The 24,249-nt window shown below is 41.3% G+C and overlaps 1 long non-coding RNA gene across 1 annotated transcript in view; it reads left to right on the top strand.

Annotated features, from left to right (window-relative positions):
- LOC136384198 (uncharacterized) overlaps positions 1-24,249 on the top strand; it is a 211,715-nt gene that overhangs the window by 4,905 nt on the left and 182,561 nt on the right. The window contains exon 3 of the long non-coding RNA XR_010747538.1: positions 1,285-1,435. This is a non-coding gene — a long non-coding RNA (uncharacterized lncRNA). The remainder of the gene's footprint in view (positions 1-1,284; positions 1,436-24,249) is intronic.

Below are 24,249 nucleotides of genomic sequence, written 5' to 3'. Positions count from 1 at the left end.
CCTTTTTTTCTCTCTCTCTGTCTCCTCTCTCTAAAATGAGTAAATAAAATCTAAAAAAAAAAAAAAAAAAGAAATGTATTGTCACATTTGGAATCTAAGAAAACTGGTTAAACATAGAGTAACTATAAGAGATTTAGATTGTGTACAACACAGTTCTCAGGGGCTTTCTGCTGCACAAGGTCAGCCAACGTATTTTTGGCAGAAGTCTAATCTGTTTTCATTTGTAATATGCTCTGAAAGCTTAAACATCCCCTACTTCCTCTGCATTCCCCAATTCTTCTTCAGCTAACCCCCTTTTTCCTCACAATACTACGAGCATCATCTCCATGAGCAAGACTTCCCTAAACGACATAGATAGGCACTTCATAATGTTTGTTGCACTTCACTACTGAGCTGTCTTTTAAAAGCTAACTTAAACTGCCCTGGCCGGTTGGCTCAGTGGTAGACCGTCAGCCTGGCATGTGGAAGTCCTGGGTTCGATTCCTGACCATGACACACAGGAGAAGTGCCCATCTGCTTCTCCACCTTTCCCCATCTCCTTTCTTTCTCTCTCTCTCTCTCTCTTCCCCTCATGCAGCCAAGACTCCATTGGAGCAAAGTTGACCTGGGCACTGAGGATGGCTCCATGGCCTCTACCTCAGGCACTGGAATGGCTCTGGTTGCAATGGAGCAATGGCCCAGATGGGCAGAGCATCGCCCCCTAGTGGGCTTACCGGGTGAATCCTGGTAGAACGCATGAGGGAGTCTATCCCTCTGCCTCCCTGCTACTCACTTCAAAAAAATACAAAAAAAAAACACAACAACTAACTTAAACCACTTAAAGGGCCCTTATCTTCAAAACTCAGAGGGTCTATTTCACCCCTATTTGTAAGTCTCCCTCTGAAATATTCTGAATGACATTTTAAAGGATGCAATGTTTGTGTGTGTGTGTGTATGTGTGTGTGTGTGTACTTAATATATACATCTAGCTGTTATTAATTCAATACCTCAGGAGCTCTGGAAGTAGAACAAAACCTTTGTCCCTCTGATTGTATTAGTCATTCAACCAAATAAGATATTGATGGCACAGAGTCAGATTGATTTCTTCACAGAATATCAAATAAATAAAATCATAAAATTAATCTGTCAGTGATTTGGATTGACTTTCTACTCCTTCCCTATTACATTCATTTGCAACTATTGCAAAAGTACTGACCTTAAAAAAATGAAAAGAACATATAATTGTGGAAAAGAGAAATTCTTTCCCACAAGGTAAAATAAGCATTATTTTATTATTCTTTTCAGTTTCGATACTGTGATTGGCAGGATAAATTATTTATGTCTCTGGGCACAGTCATGGCCATAGCTCACTGATCAGGTCTTCCACTCATGATGATCGTATTTGGACAAATGACTGACAGATTTGTTGCTACTGCAGGAAACTTCTCCTTTCCAGGTAAGCATTTTTCTATTTTTTTAAATGCATAATATCCTTTAACTGGGTGAAGGATTAGAAATTGATTTTGCTGTTCATTGTTTATTTGTATAATGATTTAGGCATCTGGGTGACTTTAGGTATCACAAAAGTGGTAAAATTCTCAGAAAATTCCTCAAATAGTCATTTAAATTTTAAGAAATAGGTGTATGCTGTCTTCAAAGATAAGGATAAGGGAATATACAGAAAGCTTTGCCTCTAAGTGAAGTAAGGAAGTCTCCCTTTGAGGACAGTGGAGCTGTGACAGGCATCTGAGCAGCCTGCATCCATCCTATCGGTGATTCCTGGTGAATTTCAGAATGCACCAGTTAGCCTGGCAGTCTTTCTTAGCTGCGCTCAGCTTGTAGATCTGTTTCTGCTTTTCTTTTTTCTCTTCCCCATTCTCTTTGTTAAAATTATAGCCATTTTCTGGGTCTAATTTTTGGACCAACCAGGTTGGCTGGAACTTGATATAACACTTCAGTAAAGAGGGAGTGGATTCAGTATGAGAATGATGCGCTTTGAAACGCGCCCAAAGAACAATAAGCACTGAAGAGCCAGAGGAGTCCCATAACTTAATGTCATCTAAAGGGGGGCTGTGGCAACAGTGTTGGAGTGAGGTTCTAATGGACATAGCTGTTTTCATGTTAGCCAGATCCCACACAGAAGAGTTCTGTGCTTGGCACCAAGTCCAAGACTTAGCTCCTCCAAAGAGACCTTGCGGGCACTGCATTGGAGAAGGCTGAATGGAGCTTTGTTGGTACACAGATAGTGGAATATAAGAACAAAATGCTGATGAAGGAAAGGTAGCTTTCACAGCAAAGATACTGAGAAAAGTGGATCCCATCCTTTAGATAATATTCAGTAAGTTTTCAGTGTTCACTGATTGAGCACAACCTATTTGGTTAGCACTGTAGAACTTAAGTATAATTAATGAAGAGAATATGATTGCTTGATTTATATAATAGGATCTATTAACACAAATATTGATAAACATTAATGACTTTTAGAAAATAAAATCGTCCTTTTAAAAATAAAGCTCCTTCAAAACCAGTTTATATAATTATTCCCAAGTACTATTGTCTCTGAGAAGGACCTCTTTATAATAAAAAGAACAACAGTAACAACAACCTTTTAGTATATTTCTTATCTGCTAGGTTCTATGTCACTTAACCTCACAGGAACAATCCTACACAGTAGGTAATGTTATGCTCTATAACAGACGAGGAAACTGAGGCTTGGTGAGGATAAATAACTTGTCCAAAGTTACATAGCTGGTCAGCATTAGGGCAAAATTCAAGCCCAAGTCTTTCTGCCATCCAAAGCATGCTCATGACCATGTAAATACATTGTACTGCCAAGATAAAATAATCTTGCATTCTCTTTTAAAAAGAATGTATTTGGGAAAGGTAAGTGGATTACATGTTTAATCAGTGACCAAAATTTTAACATAAATACCATAAAGGTAAAATTGGAGGAATAATATAGGATAATTTACAGCAGGGGTCTCAAACTCATGGCCCGCGGGCCGCATGTGGCCCGCCAAACAATTTTGTGCGGCCCGCAGACTAATCCACGAAGTTCAAAATATTTTGGATAAAATTAAGTAAGCCTAGGGGCCTACTTGTATTTTTCATTTCTCTAGCATCCTAGCTAGATATTAGCTTAGTTAACAGCAGTTGTGATGCGAACTACAGTTTCTGGTCGTTTTGTGACACTGAGTAAACTGCATGTATGATTGTGCTTGTTGTACTGATTTTTTTTTGTTTTCAACTGCAGTGAGAAAAGTGTTGCATAACAGTTGCCTTTTGTAGACCTAGTGCGGCCCACCGAACGGCTGTGATCTTGCTCTGCGGCCCACATGCTGAGTTGAGTTTGAGACCCCTGATTTACAGTCTTGAAGGAAATGAGGGGTAAGAGTTTTCTATTTTTTTTTAACTTTTAAGAAACTCTATAGATCTATTAGGCATTGGTTATACATATTTATAAAGCAGAATGATGCCTATGTTTAGACATATCAATCAAAAATTGGTTTCAATTTAAGGTTTAAAAAAACCTGATTAACAGAAGAATGGATAAACAAAATATGTTGTAACATACACTGGAATAATATTCAGGCTTAAAAAGGAAGGAAATCCCGACACATGCTACAACATGAATGAACCTTGAGGACTTTATGCTAAGTGAAAAAGCCAGTAATGAAAAGCAAATACCGTATGGTTTTATGGATATGAGGTATGCAGTTGTCAAATTCATAGAAACAGAAGGTAGAATAGTGGTTACCATACACTGGTGGGAGGAGGAAATGGGGAATTATTGGGGAAATTGTTCAATGCATAGAGTTTTAGTTTGAGAACATGAAAAAGTTCTGGAGATTAGCTGCACAATAATATTATAGACAATATAGAATATTAACTCTTTTGAACTGTGCACTTAAAGATAGTTAAGATGGCAAATTTTATATTATGTGTATTTTATCATAATTAAACTTAAAAAAAATCAGAATAAAACAATGCATCACACGTATCACAGATAAGTTAGCATTTGTACCAATTTTATTAGTCTTATTTTTAGAAAACTAGAATAATTCTGCAACTTTCTTTTTTTTGTGACAGAGGCAGAGAGAGGGACAGATAGGGACAGACAGACAGGAAGGGAGAGAGATGGGAAGCATCAGTTCTTCATTGCAGCTTCTTATTTGTTCATTGATTGCTTTCTCATATGTGCCTGGTTGGGAGGCTACAGCAGAGCAAGTGACCCCTTGCTCAAGCCAGTGACCTTGGGCTTTAAACCGGCGACCTTTGGGCTCAAACCAGCAACCATGGAGTCATGTCTATGATCTCACACTCAAGCCAGAGGCCCCGTGCTCAAGCTGATGAGCCTGCGCTCAAGCTGACGACCTTGGGCCCCAAACCTGGGTTCTCTGCATCCCAGTCCAACGCTCTATCCACTGCGCCACCGCCTGGTCAGAGTGCAACTTTTTTATTTGGAGCAGTTGGCTTATTTTCTAATTATGCAACTGAATTGCTCTGAAGCTGGACATGGCAGACAGGGGCCATGTGCTGTGCCCAGGGTCAAATTCAAGGTCTCTTTGGGGAATGTCACAAGCAAGTCACTTCTAGACCTGTGATTGCTGGAGTGCTGTACTCACCAGAGTTCCAGTTTATTCTCAGTAGCCTCTAAATCAGGGGTCTCAAACTCAACTCAGCATGTGGGCCGCAGAGCAAGATCACAGCCGTTCCGTGGGCCGCACTAGGTCTACAAAAGGCAACTGTTACGCAACACTTTTCTCACTGCAGTTGAAAACAAAAAAAAAATCAGTACAACAAGCATAATCATACATGCAGTTTACTCAGTGTCACAAAACGACCAGAAACTGTAGTTCGCATCACAACTGCTGTTAACTAAGCTAATATCTAGCTAGGATGCTAGAGAAATGAAAAATACAAGTAGGCCCCTAGGTTTACTTAATTTTATCCAAAATATTTTGAACTTCGTGGATTAGTCTGCGGGCCACACAAAATTGTTCGGCGGGCCGCATGCGACCCGCGGGCCGCGAGTTTGAGACCCCTGCTCTAAATGACAAGGTCCCTGGTCTTCTATAGCAACATTTGTCATTAGGCTTATTGGTCTATTGTCATTACGCTTTCTTGGGAGATTTGTTATTACATTCTAATATCAATTCTTTTATAGTTTATAAAGGTAATATTCTTGTACCTTTTTGGAGAAAATTAAATCCTTAAATTGATGCACACTCTAAATCCAGAGAGATCATTGGTATGCTTAGAGTGGAAGAGGTCAGCAGCAATCAGGGAAGTCAGGAGAAGACAGAGCACTCAGCTGTGCTAAGCTGAGCTCCCTAGCCCATCTCAATGCGATCATGTTCATTTAGAGTCCGTTCTTTAGAATTGTTGGATTCTTGGACAGCTAACTGAGAAGGACATGTTAGAAGAAAAAATGGCTTAAATTATAAGAGGGTCTGACAATGATTTATTGTGAACAGAACCCCTTGTCAACAGAGTAAAGCCACTCCGTGACAAGGTTATCCCCTCACAATGACTCAGTTGTGCAAAAACTGCATAACACATTCTGCATCCAAAACCTAAGGACAGAGTCATAAGAAGCAGTTTTTCTGCTGAGTATCGAGGACTTGATATGCCAAGTCTATGTGACTGCTAACCTAGGCTGTTCTGTGGGGAAATCGAGGAAGCCTGCATGCCCTGGCGTGGCCTTGGGATTGAGAGGAGCCCCTCATTTCTTTATTTAACTGCCCATGCTGCTGAGCTACCTGGACAAACACCACCTCATTGTTTTGTGCTGAATATTTCTATATGACAAAAGCAATTTTAGGCAGAATTGAGAAAGACAGACATTGATTTACTTTGAGACTCAAAAGTTATAGGATTCCCTGTGTTATCACTGTCCCTCAGACCGTTGGAGGGCCAGACTATAAAAAAAACTATGAACAAATCCCTGTGCACAATGCACATATCTTATTTTAAAGTAAAAAAACAAAACGGGAACAAATACAATATTTAAAATAAAGAACAAGTAAATTTAAATCAACAAACTGACCCGTATTTCAATGGGAATTATGCTCCTCTCACTGACCACCAATGAAAGAGGTGCCCCTTCTGGAAGTACGGCGGGGGCTGGATAAATGGCCTCAGGGGGCCGCATGCGGCCCGCGGGCCATAGTTTGGGGACCCCTACCTTAAAGCCTACTATTTTTATTTAGGCCCTTCACTCATCAGCTGGATGATCTCGAGAAAGTTACTTCAGCTCTATAGTTCTTACTGTTCTCATCTTTGAAAGATACCCATAGATTTACTGGTAGAATTCAATGAGATGTTTAATGTAAAGTGTCAAGTGAGATGATACACACAGCGTGTCTGGAATATGCAGTAGTAAGTGATCAGTAAATATCAGAGGACACTAGCTGTGAGAACTTGGAAATGAAACAACTACTCTAAAATTCTGTTCATTCCTCTATAAAATGAATGACTTCTCTGGTAGCTCTCTAAAATGAATAGGCAGTTTCTAGAATTCCCCATTCTCTTGTTATGGGAGGCATTCAGGCAGGTGAGAGTGAGAGTTTTCCATATTGGCACATTAGAATCAAGCAAGGGTATTTTTAGAAATATGATGTCTAGATTCAGTCAAAGGTTCTGATTTATGGTGTTGGGTGAAGACTGGGAATCTATATTTTTTCAAGTTCTTCATGTGATTCTAACAGGCAGGTATCATTAAGAACCCTCAGACTAGATAACTATTTAGAGTTTATTTATGTGAGTGAAGAATAATTAACACCTGAGGAAACCAGTTGTACACCCTTTCCAGGTCAAGAACCCCATGAAATTTCCATTTCTAGAATGCCAGATCTGGAATCCCATGAGATTCCTAGATCTAGAATGCCAAGCTTAGAACCCCTTATTTCCAGAATTCCAGTTCTAGAGTCCCATGACCTATTCTAGAAACAGCAACACACACGTGTCTCACCTTTGTCCCCAGGCAGCAGAAACTCTTGGTTCTGGGGGTTCTGGTGCTCCTATGGTTACTGACCCAGAATTAGATTGCAATTCTTGGCCTGGAACTCTGAGAAAGAAGTAGGTCAAATTTGGAATGCCAATAGATTTTTATTTCCTAGGAGGGAGGATCTATCTGCAGTATACTGGGATATCCTCATGAGGGAATTTATAAGTTTAAAGAAGGTATTGGAAGAGATTAAAGTCATTTAAGATTTCACCTGATTTCTAAGTTCAAGGAAAAAAAACTAGCCCTGTACCAGTTCACACTGGTTCAGCAGAACCGATACCTAATTTTTTTGTTGTGTTTGGCAAACCAGTTGTTAAAATGGCACTTGTAATCAGGGTTCTCTCTAAAGTGGGTGCCTGGGCAGCCGTACAGTGTGTTCAGATGGTCGCTTCTCATATATGCCCTGACCAGAGATCGATCCCATGACATCCACATGCTGGGCTGATGCTCTGTCTACTGAGCCAACTGGCCAGAGCCTGCAAGTGTTCTGAGAGCAGGTGGTGGCACAGTGGCTCCCATCACAGGTGAGACATTTTCCCTGGGAGGGAGTGACCACCTACATTTTGGCCTGGTGGGCCCCAGCTGAACTGATGGAAAGTGGGAAAAACAGATCCTCCCATCACATCACCTGGATTCTGATGAGGGGGTTCCAGGTGTTTGGAAAAAAACTACACACAGGGATGGAGCTGTTCCTTGCATGGACAATGTGTAGCCTAGAGAGCCCCGCTGGTCTGATACATGTGGAAATAGACGTGTCTCATGACATACGCTTACTGCCCATGGTGGCGCTGCTGCCAATGCAGGGGCCCCTTCGTCTGTCATGGAGGTTAGGTTCCAGAACCCCGTGACAGGTGAAAGTCCACGAAGTAGCGGCTTTATATTTATTTTATTATTCATATATATTTTAAGGCTTTATAAACCTTCCCCACACTCTTATAGACCTTTCCCACACTGTTAACTTTTCCCACACTTATTTTGCTTATTTTACCGCAAAAACAATTAAAATAATAAATATATAAAAATACCTATATACCTCAAAATCCCACTATATAGAGAAAAATCAACAATACAAAATTAGATATATACAATTTAAAAATTCGTGATACAGTGAGACTGTCAAAAGCAAACCATGACACAGCGAGGGACGACTGTAGAGGAGGATTTTATGTCCCTGTGGGCCCAGGGGCACTGGTGGCAATTTGAACGCTAGCACCTCCAGTCATGGGGATGGGTCATACTGCCCATCCCCATGCCATCCGTGTGTTATGGATAGGTGGGCTTCGGGTGGTTGGATTTAGGGCGGGACCAGCGGTGTATCTGAGCACCGAGAAGGTGCCCACTCCTCCTACTGCAGCAGCCATGCTGTGGCCGGTGGGTCCCCAGTTGTATGGGCAAAATGAGACAGAGGCAGCGCCTGTGTCTTCCTAAACCATCTCTACTGCTGATGCTCTGGATGCCTGGGAATGAGCAGGGCCTGGGGTGGACACGGAGACTTCTGTCCACGCTAGACATTTCAGTTCTTTCAACTACGGCTTTTTTTTTGTTTTTGTTTTTGTTTTCCGAAGCTGGAAACGGGGAGAGACAGTCAGACTCCCGCATGCGCCCGACCGGGATCCACCCGGCACGCCCACCAGGGGCGACGCTCTGCCCACCAGGGGGCGATGCTCTGCCCCTCCGGGGCGTTGCTCTGCCACAACCAGAGCCACTCTAGCGCCTGGGGCAGAGGCCAAGGAGCCATCCCCAGCGCCCGGGCCATCTTTGCTCCAATGGAGCCTCGGCTGCGGGAGGGGAAGAGAGAGACAGAGAGGAAAGGGGGGGGGGGTGGAGAAGCAAATGGGCGCTTCTCCTGTGTGCCCTGGCCGGGAATCGAACCCGGGTCCCCCGCACGCCAGGCCGACACTCTACTGCTGAGCCAACCGGCCAGGGCTCAACTACGGCTTTGAACAGGTGATGCCAAACCCTTTTTGCTGCTCACATTCTCCCTCTAATTTACTAATGCTGCCCCTAAAGTGTGATATCAGAGTTATGTGCAAAGGTGAGCTGGTCAGCTCAGGTTACAGTCTGGCCATTACCGCCAGTGGGAGGATACATAAGGTCATTATCATTTGATTAATGCAAACAAAGACTGCATTTTTGCCATTTTATAAATAAATAAGACCTTTTATTACACAAGCAACTTATCTTCTATAAGGAAAATTCAGGAAAAAAAGGAAAATAATATAGGATTCCACATCCTACTTTCCACTTCTAGGTCTTGAGTGGTCACTTTGCAGTTTAACTCAGGCATCTGTCAGCTTCACTTCCAGCAGCCTCATGAATCCTAAGTCCGCCTTTAATGTTGATGCTCCGGATGCTTGGGAATGAATGGGGTCTGGGGTAGATACATGGCCCCATCGCTCCTACAATTCATGGGAGCTGAGGAGCCATCACAATAGGCAGGCCTGCAAATATCGTGGCAAATATGAGCTACAGCCCCCAGAGTGAGTCCTCTTGGTGGCAACTCCAAGCGGGCGGGAGTTGATGTGTCAATGGGAAGAATACATGGATTGTCACCAACGGCAAGCTAGTCCTACCAACGGTGTCAAGTGTGGAATCTGGAGTTGCAAACATGCAGTACTGGAGTGCATTGAGCGACCCCCGCTGGCTGAAGTGCAGGTGAAGTCAGGCTCGCATCTTGTGCTGGGGCCACTCCTTTCAACAGGATTAATGGGTTCTTAGGTGGGATATGGACAGTGGGGAGTGGGCAAGAGGGAAAGACTGGTAAATATAGACTAACTGGTGTCCATGGGCTCTGGGTCACCATCCATCCTGGCAGCCTCAGGAGAGGTGGTGTCCATGGGCTCTGGGTCATTGTCCATCCTGGCAGCCTCAGGAGAAGTGGTGTCCATAGGCTCTTCATTGTCCTTCCTGGATGAAATGGCAGGACGTCATCTTGTGTCCATCAGATCTCTGTTGCGGTTCATGGAGGAAAGGGCAGGAGGAGGTATTGTGTGCACTGGCTGTCCATTGCGCCTCCCGGAGGAAAGGGCAGGAGGAGGTATTGTGTGCACTGGCTGTCCATTGCGCCTCCCGGAGGAAAGGGCAGGAGGAGGTATTGTGTGCACTGGCTGTCCATTGCGCCTCCCGGAGGAAAGGGCAGGAGGAGGTATTGTGTGCACTGGCTGTCCATCGTGCTTCCCGGAGGAAACGGCAGGAGGAGGGCTTGTGTCCATTGGCTGTCCATCGCGCTTCCTGCGGGCAGCAGCCGAAGGAAGCAGTGTGGTTTTCAATGGCCCATTGTCCTTCTCACTACAGGAGTGGTGGGACCTGTCTGCTTGGCATTGCTCTCCCTGGTGGCAGGGGCAGAGTGGGACAGTACTCCCTGCAAAGGGTCCTTGACGTGAACAGCAGGTGTTCTAAGATTTGCAGATGTTCTCACAGCGCAGGGAGACTCAGGCATGTTGATTTCAGTGATGTGAGCACTCACAGGAGGCTCAGATGACAAACCTGGTGAGGCTCTGGCTTTGACGGAATAGGGATCTCTGCAGGTTGATTGGCCCGGGGCAGAGTGTGGGCCATCACCGAGCCAGGTGGGGTATAAGTCACAGGATATGTAACATGAGCAGATGTCTGTAAAGGGTCCTGGGCAGTTAGAGGGAGGACCCTCAGAGGAGAGTAGTTGGTCTGTGCAATAGGACACCACCCTGCTGGCTGCGCACGCCAGGTCGATGTAAAAGCCACCTGGTTTTGGTAGCTCAGCCCATAACTAAGTGGAGGAGAGGGTGCAGGCACACTGAGGTGGTCCCAGGCAAGTGGACCACGATTATTGCCAGCAGAGGAAGTGGCTGAATGATGGCCAGCAGGCCAGGGACAGTTGCAGAAGAAAGTAGAATCAATTTTGAAAGGAAATGGCCCGTCTTGGGCTTATTGTGAGTGACACAAACCCAGAGACAGAGTTGGTGGTAGGAGCTGTGCTCCTACACTGCCTCCTCCCTGGAGTCCTAGCCCTCACTGAAGGCATGACCTTCAGCCATGCGCCTGTGGTGTCACAGTGAACAGATCTTGGGGCGGGGCACTGGTGGGGAAAGGGGGCAGCACTCAGAAGTCCAGTGTGTGAAGGGGAAATGGCAGAGGGCAAAGTGCCACTTCTCAATGGCTGCCCCACCCACCCCCTGGCCTTCCTAGAGCCTGGGACTCCCCCGGGGGCTGCAGGTGTTTGGCATCAGATGGGCCAACATGCAGGGACTGTTCAGGCCCTTGCAGCCCCCAGTTGACATTCCGCATCCCACCTGGGCACTGGTTCTGAAGGCCCCTTATCACCTTTCCAGGGGTCCCAGAAGTCAAAGATTTTCAAAATAATAGATATGAAATGTAACAGAAATATCCAAGATAATAAGTCTTAAAAATAACATTTGAAGAACTTTGGTTTATATCTCATGTTAAATTTGTATTTTCCTGTGTCTCAACCACTCAAGGCAGAGTGCCCCCTGTTGCTCTTATTAGGAGGAATGACACTTTAAGGAAAAAAAATTAAACCCTGAACAATATGATATTGTCTGACAGAAATAACTGTTGTATCTTGTGCGGTCATGAAATGACCCAAACAATCAAATTTAAGGTGAAAATTACACTACATATAATAGATTGTTTCCCTTATTTAGTTTTGCACAATGAGCATAAATTTGTTTTTATCAGTCATTTCAATCGTGGAAATAATAGTCTTTGACTTAGAGTGTTAGAACATTAAAAATGCTCAGTTTCATGGACCTCCATGATATGCTTTTCTTTTCTTTTCTTTTTTTTTTTTTTTGTATTTTTCTGAAGCTGGAAATGGGGAGAGACAGTCAGACAGACTCCCGCATGCGCCTGACCGGGATCTACCCAGCACGCCCACTAGGGGGCTACGCTCTGCCCACCAGGGGGCGGTGCTCTGCCCCTCCGGGGCATTGCTTTGTTGCGACCAGAGCCACTCTAGTGCCTTGGGCAGTGGTCAAGAAGCCATCCCCAGCGCCCGGGCCATCTTTGCTCCAATGGAGCCTTGGCTGCAGGAGGGGAAGAGAGAGACAGAGAGGAAGGAGAGGGGGAGGGGTGGAGAAGCAGATGGGTGCTTCTCCTGTGTGCTGGAAATCGAACCTGGGACTTCTGCACGCCAGGCCGACGCTCTACCACTGAGCCAACCGGCCAGGGCCGATATGCTTTTCTTGATGAATACTTACTATGTGTTTCAGAGGTTTTCTAAGCTGTTTGTTTACTGCCAAGATGTGTGCTCACCTTACCACCCAGTGTGGCCACTTATAATTTACTGTTCACTTAATTATATTAAATTCCAAACCAATAATGTTTAATGCACTTAATGTCTTGATCACGGAATTTTAGACATGGAAGCTTAGTTATGTTGTCTAAAGAAACACAGAAAAACTGGGCATATTTACCCAATCCATTCTCTAAAGACAACTATATACAATATTAAAGAAATTTAGTATGGCAAAAACCAAAGAAAACATTCTTTAAAATTAAGAAGTCGGCAGGAAGTCAGTAAGCCACTAAACAGAACATGTCGGCATGCTACAACCAAATTAATCAACCCAACAGATACAATACACTTACTGGGAAGTTACTCTAAGTACTCTTTAGATTGTTGACATTCTATTTGCCAGCCATTATTTAAGATTTCTAAGGCTTCCTCATTAAAAGGATAACCCTGTAACTGTGAAACCTGTAATGTCTTATTATTTTCTATATTATGAAGCTTATCTCTCTTAAACACGGTGCTGAACTTTCTGTGAGAATTATAGTACTTTTTATTGTAGAAATTACAAAAATCTAGAGTATTTCAGGAAATGTTGTTTAATTAATATGTGAAAGTAGATAATTTTCTTAGTATAGAATCATAGTGGCAGCAAGTAAAATTTTAATGTTTTAAAATTAGAAATTATAAAATGGCTATTGAATTTAACCAAAAACAGAATCTTTATTTACTTCAGCAAGTGAGATCTTTCATTTTCCTACATTTAAATGCTTCCATTTCTCTACATTTATGTGCTTGTGCTGGATCAAACCTGTAAATTTTCAATCAACTGACTCACTAGTTGAATTTGAGAATTAGAGATAAATAGAAGAGCTATGCTCTGCTGTTTGATACGAGAGCCATTAGACACGTGACTTTGAGCACTTGTAGAATTAGTCTGATATTTGAGATGTCCTATAAGTATAAATGACCGACTAGATGTCAGAAATTAGTAATAAAAATATAAAATATCTCAATAATTATATGTTGAACACATGACAAAAAGTACATTTTAATATATATGTTTTAAGTATATTATTGCAATTACTATTGGTTTATCTCCTCTGAATCTATGGAGCTATTATTAAAGTTGCATAGGCGGTTCACTTTTGTGTCTTGCATGATGTTTCTATTGGGTAGGGCTAATCTGCAGACCTAGGGGGAGACAGTGGATTTTAGTAAACTCACCCTCAGGCTTACCATTATATAGTGTCTAGAATGCATTTTGCCTTTGTCATGAGTAGGTTAAACAGAAATGAAAACATTTCTCCTATCAAGGATATGCAAATTATTTTATTTAAAATGTTTAGTTAAAAAATGTTCATTAGTTAAATTCATCAACTTTCTCAGCTAATTTCTCAAAGTGTGATATATGTTCTTTTTTGTGAGTATAAAATTCAAATCACTGAAAATGTGTAGGCTTCAATAATGTGTATGTTCCCCATAAAAAAATTAACATTTTATTTCTTTCTTTTTAGTAGTGTTTCTAAATACTTTTAAAGTCACATGAGTATTTTCATCTCCATCTGCAATTTTAAAAACAAGTTTAAAGAAAAACTAAATTAATCTCCCTTTGGGGCAGTCTGTGCTTCTCTCACAGGGAATAGAATGAAAGTTGCTCTGAGTGCTGCACACTTATAACCAGGATTATATTTTATATGGGTATTTTTTAAAAAAATATCACAGAAAGCATGTTTTAATCACTTAAAAATGTAATTTTGTTTTTAACTCTGTCTTTGAAATTTGGACAAAAGCACATTTCTAGGATTTCTTTACTTGTTATAGACATCATCTGTGATGCATTGTGTGCTCACCACTCAGTCAAGTCTCCTTCCATCACCATCTATCCCCTCTACCCTCCTCCCCCTCCCCCACTCCTTTCCCCTGGTAACCACCATACTGTTGTCTGTGTCCACGAGGTTTTCTGTTCTTTTCTTGCTCAATTCCTTCATCTTTTATACTCAGCCCCCAACCCCCTCCCCTCTGACAGCTGTCAGCATGTTCTCTGTCTCCATGCCTCTGTTTCTATTTTGTTTGTTAGTTTATTTTGTTCATTAAGTTTTACATATAAGTGAAATCACATGGTACTTATAATACTTTTCTCTCACTGGCTTACTTCACTCAGCATAGTAGTCTCCAGACCCATCCATGCTGTTTCAAAGGGTAAAATTTTCTTCTTTTTATTGCTGAGTAATATTCCACTGTGTAAAAGTACCACAGCTTTTTGATTCACTCATTTGCTGATGGACAAGCAGGTGGCTTCTAAATCTTGGCTATTGCAAATAATACTGCAACGAGCATAGGGGTGCAAATATCCTTTCAAATTAGTGTTTTGGGAATCTTTGTATATGTGCCCAGAAGTGGAATTGCTGGGTCATAAGGAAGTTCCATTTTTAATTTTTGAGGAAACTCCATCCTGCTTTCCATACTGGCTGCACCAGTCTGTGTTCCCACCAGCAGTCACAAGGGTTCCCTTTCCTTCACACCCTCACTAGCACTTGGAATTTGGTGATCTTCTGATGAGCGCCATTCTGACAGGTGTGAGGTGTATCTCACTGTGGTTTTAATTTGCATTTCTGTGATGATTAGTGATGTATGGCCACCATCACAGCCACCTGGCCCATGAAGATTCGTATTTGATTTGTATAGATCATAGAGAAACAACGGAGCTAAGAAATGGTGGGCTATTTTCTTTATTTCTAGCCTTGCACTCGGCCAGTGAGTAAAAACAAATACAGGGGCACCAAAACCCACTCATTTAGCGCTCACAGGGCTACTGACACAACCGAGTTTTCCTAGAATCAAAGGCTCCACCAGTGCAGCGGAGCTTACACAGCCCCTCACCTTTGTCCCATTCAGTACGCCTCCATCTTGGCTGCTTTCTCTCCCACCACCACGTGGCCTCTCCCCTGGAACACGTGGTTTCTTCCTCTCTCTACAACAACGTGGTCTCCTATAAAATAGCCTCCTAGCTCCTCTTTTTAAAACGTTTTGGTGTGACAATACTTCCTCCAGCACACGTTAGCATAACCAAGCCCTTTCCCAAGCAGAAAGGTAATTAGCTGTATCACCTGGGCGATGGCCACTCATGTGGGTAGCACCATTTTTAACAATAAAAATGAGCAATACCAAATAACACAAGTTTTACAAACTTATTTGCCCAACAGTGACATTGGGCATCTTTTCATGTATGTATTGGTCATCTGTATGTCCTTTTTGGAGAAGTGTCTATTCATGTTTCTTTTTCTCCATTATTTAATTGGGTTGTTTGGGATTTTTTTTTTTTGGTGTTGGGTTATATGCATTGTCGGGAGCCGATCAACTACTGCTTGCTGACAAGGTCACAGTAGAGAAGATCCACAACTGCTGGCTGACAAAGTCACAGCAGAAGAAGACCCACAACTGCTGGCTGACAAGGTCACAGCAGGAGAAGACCCACAACTGCTGGCTGACAAGGTCACAGCAGAAGAAGATCAAAAACTGCTGATTGACAAAGTCACAGCAGAGAAGACCCACAACTGCTGGCTGACAAGGTCACAGCAGAAGAAGATCAAAAACTGCTGATTGACAAAGTCACAGCAGAGAAGACCAATGGCTGCTGGTTGACAAAGTCACCGCAAAGGAAAGGCACAACAATACTTCCCCCTTTGACTTTTTGAATTAATCTGGCCTTATATCCCCCCTTTTCTGGGTGTGTGCTATTATTTACGGCACAGGGATAATAGTACTGTGCTTTCCCTGTAGATTCGTAGTAATTTCTTTGGAAATGAGACAGAGGGTGTGAGTTCCACAGAAAAGCCTGTAAGCCCCTTGAACTGGGCTCATAAACATAAGAGGCTGGCTAAGATATCCCTCGTAAAGGGTTAAGTTTGTAGGAGAATTTCTTCTTATTAATCATGTTAGAAAGAATAAAGTTAGAACTTAACTAGTGTATGAATATAGTTAATAAATAAAATTTGACTAGACAATAGAATCTTAGGTAAGGTGTAGTGGAGTGGCCTGTTGCGTGGCCTTGGATGGGAACGCAGCTGGCAAGAAAAGAATGTTTTGCTAAGAGACTTGTTTTGTGACTGAAGGCAGTTGCTGTGTTTTTCTCAGTGAGACATTCTCATGAGATTTATGTACTTTCCCAGGTTTTCCCTTCAGATAATGAGAGGAATGTGGGGGGATCCATAGAAGCAATAGCAATTAATGCCTTCTGATATTATGTTGCTACTAAGCTATCTTGCAGGTGCACTCTATATATCTTTAAGCAAAAGTTACTCTTGATGTTATGACAATTTCTTAATAAGCAAGCCTTTTGAAGTCTTGTGAGAAAAATTAGGACACTGCATGAACTCAAGGCCATTTGCCTGAGCAAGCGGTGGTCCTTTGCTAGTCCTTGATGATTTTGTCTGCTAATCTCTCTCTGCGCCCTTGACTCACAACAACAGTAAAGTAGAGTTATTAATTAGTACTAATCTTTTAGAAGTTTGTACTGATATTGTTATTGCTATTCAAGTTATTGTATATCTGTACTTTGAATGACTTACCACCTGATTTGTAGCTTATAGATACGAATTAACTGTTATCTGGAAATATGTAACCATAGTGAAACAAAATACCATGTGATTATAACTTAGTGTGTGTGCATAAAAAGAAAGCTAGACCAGCATTTGGCAGAGATGCCTGGCAGTAAATGCTAACGAGAGAATAAAGAGAAAGAAAAGAATTCGGCTCTCTCACTCGATTCGTGCTGAAGCCGTCTCTTCCTGTGGGACCGCTGGATTCCCCCCGGGGCTGGACCCCGGCATTTGGCGCCCGAAACAGGGACCCACAGGTAAGCCCCCCTCATTGTCTCGGGACGGCTAGGACTCCACTCAGGGTGCTGCAGACCCCCCTGTAAGGAAGACATGGTGAGGATAGGTGGAGGATTACAGAACTTAAGATTTTGAGAAGTCATTGGCCATACTGAGTCTAAAGAAAGAAGACTCTGTATAGAAGTCATTAAGTATACACTTTCCCTAAAAGGAGTTAGTGTTTCCCCTCAACAAGTAGCTTGTTTTCTGTATTTCGTACAAGAATGTTCTCCATGGTTTCCAGATGAGGGAACGCTTAGTTTCGAGACATGGGCTAAAGTTGGAGATTTAAAACTTTACTATGAGATACATGGACCAGAAAGGGTCCCAGTTGATACATTTGCTTTATGGAGCTTGATTAAAGATGCCTTAAATCCAGAACATGAGATGCATAAATTCTCTAAGGCAACTGCTCCTCCAAAAGAAGAGACTCCATTAATTAGAAGTAGAAGGCAGTCTCAAGATAGTACAGATTATGGTATGGCCTCTTTAAAATTAAGTAAACATCAGGATGATAGTGAAGATCATTTATCTCCATCTGATGAGGCTGAATTAGAAGATGAGGCAGCTAAATATAATAGGGATAATGAGGATTGGAAGTCAAAAACAGTCTTGCCCATATTATATCCCCCAAGACTGACAAAAAGGATAAAAATAAGGCTATTAAAATGTCTTTGCCTCTACCAGTACAATCATCAGATATTAATGAAAAGAAAAAATCCTCAGGGTTAACAGGGTTGCAGAAGGCAATTCAAGCTTCTTGCGACCAAGGGGAAACTGATTTGGCATTATGTTTTCCTGTGGCTGTGGCTGGTGAATTTGATGATGAGGAGATTCCTACATGGGAGCCGCTTCCTTATAAATTATTGAAAGAGTTAAAAATGGCTTGCAGTCAATATGGACCCACCTCTCCTTATACTATGTCCTTGGTGGAAACAGTTTCTCATAATTGGATAACTCCTTATGATTGGAAACAAGTCGCTAAAGCCTGTTTATCTGGAGAAAATTACCTGCTTTGGAATGCAAAATATGAGAAGCAAGCCTCTTGTGGGGGTTGAAATGGAGGGATTTCAGCTGCCGGTTGTAGCAGCTATTAGAATTTAAGAATGATTAGAGACTGAGATGAGTTTTAAAGTTGTGTTATTATCTGATTTTCTTTAGTAAATAGAAGGACTTAAGAGTTTGGAAAAATTACAGTTTTTTCTGTTCTCCTCTTTCTCTCAACTCATTTTATTTCTTTCCTGTTCTATGCCTGAAAAGAGGGCAAAGGGAACACCTGTTTGGATATGGCTAAACAGAATCTCATAAACAGCCGTTCTTGAAACTTTTCAAGAGAGAGTTCTGTTTAGTTTCTATCCTTAATGTTCCAATCAAAATAGCCCTGTGTAAAGATCATGCAGGCCATATTCTAATCTCTAAAATCCCGGGTTTCTCTCTAATTTGTCTGATTTGTCTACTTTGTCTGATTCTTGTTTGTGTTTGGTCTTTGTTTAATGTTGTCTAAATGTGATTTTTTTAAGTTCTTGCATGCAAAAATTGAATATGCTGGCTCTAATATTATAAAAATATCATCCCTACAAATTTATAATTTTAATTGAAACAAGTAAAGCGTGCTCATTTAAATTTAAATAGTATGAAATATGAATCCTAAAGACTTGTTGATTTTGACTAAACTGCTTCAAGCTTCAGGCTGCTTGCTGTGGCTACAGAGCTTGAAGCAGAGTAGATTTGCCTAACAAAGGTGTAGATTTTTTAAATATAGAAAAATAATGAAAGCCACACTAAAATTTTCCAGCTTTAATGTGTTCTTTAAATTGCCTGTTAATTAATGGAGTAGAAATGTTTTTATGAATATAGGAAACTCATATACTGGAACTCCTGCAAATCTTCTTTATCATGCTTCTTACTTTAAAAAATTTCTTTTGAATGCTGATATACAGGATTATTCAACAGCTGAGAGACGCTGGAATCCTACAGGAGATGCTGAACCTGTTTCTCCTGCAAACTTTTACTCTCTTTTGTTTGATCCAGCTAATAACTCTGTTTTGTCTTTTTCCAAATAGCTACAAATATATGGAAATGATTTATATAGGCAATTAAGAACCCTTAAACCCCTCACCAGTTGCAGTGCCTCATGGCTACAGTGTAATTGTTATAGATTTACAGAACTGCTTTTTTACTATACCATTAGCTACACAGGATTGTCGAAGATTTGCATTTAATTTGCCATCAGAAAATTTTAAACAACCTTATGAGAGATATCAGTGGAAGGTATTGCCCCAGGGAATGAAAAACAGTCCCACGCTTTGTCAAAAATTTGTGAATCAAGCTTTAGATCCAATAAGATTAAAATATCCTGATCTTTATTTAATTCACTATATGGATGACATTTTGCTTGCTCTGCCTGATCGGGAAAAATTGCATAATATTTTACAAGAAACAACTCAGTCTTTACAGAATTTTGGATTAAAAATTGCCCCTGAAAAAATTCAAGTACAGCCACCTTTTAATTACTTGGGACGTGTTCTGTCTACAGACATTGTCAGTCCTCAAAAGTTACAATTAAGAAAAGATCATTTAAAAACTCTAAATGACTATCAAAAATTATTGGGAGACATTAATTGGATTAGACCCTATTTGAAATTAACTACAGCAGAGCTTAAGCCATTTTTGATATTTTGAGAGGAGATGCTGATCCAACTTCTCCTCGAGAGCTCACAGAAGAAGCGGCAAAAGCTCTTAGAAAAATAGAAGAAGTAATTAATAATCAACATTTAGTCAGAGTTATTATAGAGAAACCATGGCAGCTTGTGATTTTGGCCACTGAACACACTCCTACCGGATGTTTGTGGCAGAATGGCCCTCTAGAGTGGCTTCACTTACCTGTCTCTCACAAGAAAGTTATTATGCCCTATACTGATTTGGTGACTACTCTTATAATTAAAGAAAGAAACCGCAGCAGAGAGTTGTTTGGTAAAGAAATGACGGAAGTTATTGTTCCTTATAATAAGAATCAATTTCAAGCATTATTACAGCTAAATTCAGAATGGCAAATTGCTTTTAGTAATTTTACAGGGCAGGTTTTATTTCATCTTCCTACTCACCCACTGCTGCAATTTCTAAAAAGACAATCAGTAATTTTTCCCACTAAGACTTCTAGAAATCCGCTGCCGCCACCAGCTGCACTGGTTTTTACTGATGGCTCATCTAATGGTAAAGCTGTAACAATTATAGAAAATAAGCATATTATCACTGAAACTCAGGAGAAATCAGCGCAAAAAACAGAAATTATTGCTGTTATAACAGCATTTCAAAAATTGAAACATGTTCCCTTTAATTTGTTCACTGATTCACAGTATATAGTTAAGATGTTTCCTCACATTGAAACTGCTTCTTTGCCACATCATCTAACCACGATTTTTTCACTTTTAAACAGCCTACAAAAGCAGATTCATTCCAGAACTCTCCCTTTCTTTATCAGCCACATTCGCTCTCACACTTCTATTCCAGGACCACTACACGAAGGAAATCGTCTTGCTAATTTTCTTACACAGCAGAAAGCAGTGTTTACAGCAGTGGAAGAAGCTAAACTTTCACATGCTTTACATCACCAGAATGCATCTGCACTCCGATGGCAGTTTCAACTATCTCGTGAAGCTGCTCGAGCTATCGTGCGTAGCTGTAACACTTGCCCTACTCACTTTTCTAATCGTAGTTTTGGAGTTAACCCACGAGGACTCCGACCCAATGACCTTTGGCAGATGGATGTCTGTCATATTCCATCTTTTGGCAAACTTTGCTATGTACATGTTTGTGTTGATACCTTTTCAAATGTTGTTGCTTGTACTGCACGAACTGGAGAGGCCTTTAAGGATGTAGTACAACATCTTTTTCACTGCTTTGCTATTCTAGGAATGCCAAAGGCTATTAAAACTGATAATGCTCCAGCATATACATCAGCTGCCTTTAAAAGGTTTTGTAACACCTTTAATATTTCACATATTACTGGCATCCCTTACAATCCACAGGGACAAGGTATAGTAGAAAGGACTCATCAGACCCTGAAAATGCAGATTCAAAAACTACAGAAAGGTGAGTTAAAGTATAGTTCCCCACATCAGCTTTTAAATCATGCTTTGTTTGTTATTAACAATCTTAATTCAGACTATCAAGGCCACACTCGCATGCTGAGACACTGGAATCTGGATCTGGATAAGCCTAAACCAATGGCAAAGTGGAAGGATTTATTGACAGGTCAATGGAAGGGACCAGATGTAATTCTAACCCAGGGGAGAGGGTATGCTTGTATATTTCCACAGGACGCTGACTCACCTCTCTGGATCCCAGACTGGTTGATTCGCCATGTCTCACCAGAGGCCTCTGCTGCCACTGCTGCCCCCTCCCAGCCAGAAGGAGACTCCTGTGCCACTCGCGTCACCAGTGACTTCCCAGCAAAGGCCATCAAGAAACTCTCCATATGATCCTGTTACTCGAGTGATGCAGTGATTGTCACTACAGGAAGCTAGACGACCTCCCTATCATGGTCAACGGATGGCTCGCTCTACTCGAACTGTCAACCCACCAACCTGGGACCAGTTGAAGGCATTGTCTGAGAGGGCTAATTTAATTTGTCATTGACAAAACATACATCGTAACCCTGTTAATATGTTTATTGCTATGCTAGCTGTACTTTCAATTCAGGTACTTAATGTTGAGGCTATTTGACAAAACAAATCTTATTGGGCTTATATTCCAAATCCACCATTAGTTAAGCCTGTTACTTGGGGAGGAGATGATATACCTGTGTTTAATAATCATACTAAGTTTTTGGGAGGATCATCTAGTTCTTTTATTATGCATAAAACTGATTCAAATTTCTCATTTCATGGAAAAATGGATAATGTACCTATATGTTTTATGTTTAATAATACTCGTAAGATTTCTGGGTGTTTTCCTACTACACTTAAGACTATTTTGACTGACTCTCCTAAAAGTAATAAACCTGGACACATTACAAGAGACTTATGGTCTCTCACAATTTTAATGCCTGGAGGCCCTGACACCCATGAGTATAATCCTGTTACATTGCCTCCTAAGGGATTTCACCCATGTAAACTTTATCCTCCAAAAAAGGCAACTCAAGAGCCTTACTGGTGGTCTGTGGAGAATAGATTTGGTTTTCCCCCATGGCAAGAATGTGCATATTCCAATTATATGAATTATACTGCATATGCTGTTAATTTCACTGTACAAGATTGGTCTAGTCCTTATTTTGAATATGATTATAGAAAATTAGTGCAGGAAATGAAAGGCGTTTACAGTTGGTCAAATAAATATAATCCTTTAAATAAAATCATCACACGTTGGCAGTCTACTGGATGGATACCTGCACAGCTGACTTATCAGGATGAATTAACCACCAGGTATCAAACAAAGCTTTGGCAGCTAATTGCAGCTGCTGCACCAGCATATATGGTTAGGCCTCACCCTTATCCTGCTCAGAATATTTTTGTTCAGGCTTGTGTACAGGCTCCTTATGTACTCTTGATTGCTACAATGAACAGTAATCTTTCTGTTAGCACTTATAATTCTATGTTTAGCATTTCCTGCTCTCGCTGTGTTTTAACAAACTGTCTATCTTATGACACCAAAGCTCAAGTCATGTTTATTTTACAGCAGCCACCTTATGTGATGTTACCTGTTAGTCTGTCTCAGCCTTGGTATGATGACCCAGGGTTGCATGCACTACAGGCTGCTTCTGAAGCGCTTGCTCGCTATTGAGGAAAACGGTTTATTACAGAATTGATTTTAGGAATTACTGCTTTTATTGCTATTATAGGATCTGTAGCTGCTTCCACCACTGCTTTAGCTCAATCAGTTCACACTGCAAATCATGTAGATAGTTTATCTCGTAATATATCTCTTGCCTTAGCAGTACAGGAAACTATAGATAGGAAGTTAGAGATGAAAGTGAATGCTTTAGAGGAGGCTTTTATTCACATAGGTAATGAGCTGTTGGCTATGAAGGCTAGGATGACTCTTAGATGCCATGCAGGATTCAGGTGGATATGTGTGACTCCTTTAGAATACAATCAGTCTATCATAGCATGGAATAATGTACAGAATCATTTGTTAGGTGTATGGAATAATAGTGATATTAGTTTAGATTTGAGGGAATTACATCAGCAGATAGAAAACTTAGGACATTCAGGCTCTTTAGTCTCTGCCTCAGAAGTAGCTGATCAATTTGTTGAAAACATTAAAAGTATGTTTTCTATGCATGGCCTGACCTGTTTGGCTACTGATATAGGCATAATAATAGCTGTGGTAATTATCACTCTTCTTGTCCTTCCAGTCATCTTCCGACTCTTAAACAACGGTCTCAGGGAAACAGCGGTGAAAATACAAAAACTTTATTTACATAATAAAAAAGGGGGAGATGTCGGAGCCAATCAACAACTGCTGGCTGACAAGGTCACAGCAGGAGAAGACCCACAACTGCTGGCTGACAAGGTCACAGCAGAGAAGACCCACAACTGCTGGCTGACAAGGTCACAGCAGAGAAGATCCACAACTGCTGGCTGACAAGGTCACAGCAGGAGAAGACCCACAACTGCTGGCTGACAAGGTCACAGCAGAAGAAGATCAAAAACTGCTGATTGACAAAGTCACAGCAGAGAAGACCAATGGCTGCTGGTTGACAAAGTCACCGCAGTGAAGACCAATGGCTGCGGGTTGACAAAGTCACCGCAAAGGAAAGGCAAAACGATACCTCCCCCTTTGACTTTTTGAATTAATCTGGCCTTATATCCCCCCTTTTCTGGGTGTGTGCTATTATTTACGGCACAGGGATAATAGTACTGTGCTTTCCCTGTAGATTCGTAGTAATTTCTTTGGAAATGAGACAGAGGGTGTGAGTTCCACAGAAAAGCCTGTAAGCCCCTTGAACTGGGCTCATAAACATAAGAGGCTGGCTATGATATCCCTCGTAAAGGGTTAAGTTTGTAGGAGAATTTCTTCTTATTAATCATGTTAGAAAGAATAAAGTTAGAACTTAACTAGTGTATGAATATAGTTAATAAATAAAATTTGACTAGACATTAGAATCTTAGGTAAGGTGTAGTGGAGTGGCCTGTTGCGTGGCCTTGGATGGGAGC

The sequence above is a fragment of the Saccopteryx leptura genome, chromosome 12 (genome assembly GCF_036850995.1).
Source record: "Saccopteryx leptura isolate mSacLep1 chromosome 12, mSacLep1_pri_phased_curated, whole genome shotgun sequence".
Classification (NCBI taxonomy): Eukaryota; Metazoa; Chordata; class Mammalia; order Chiroptera; family Emballonuridae; genus Saccopteryx; species Saccopteryx leptura.
This window is presented reverse-complemented; position numbering and strand designations above follow the sequence as displayed.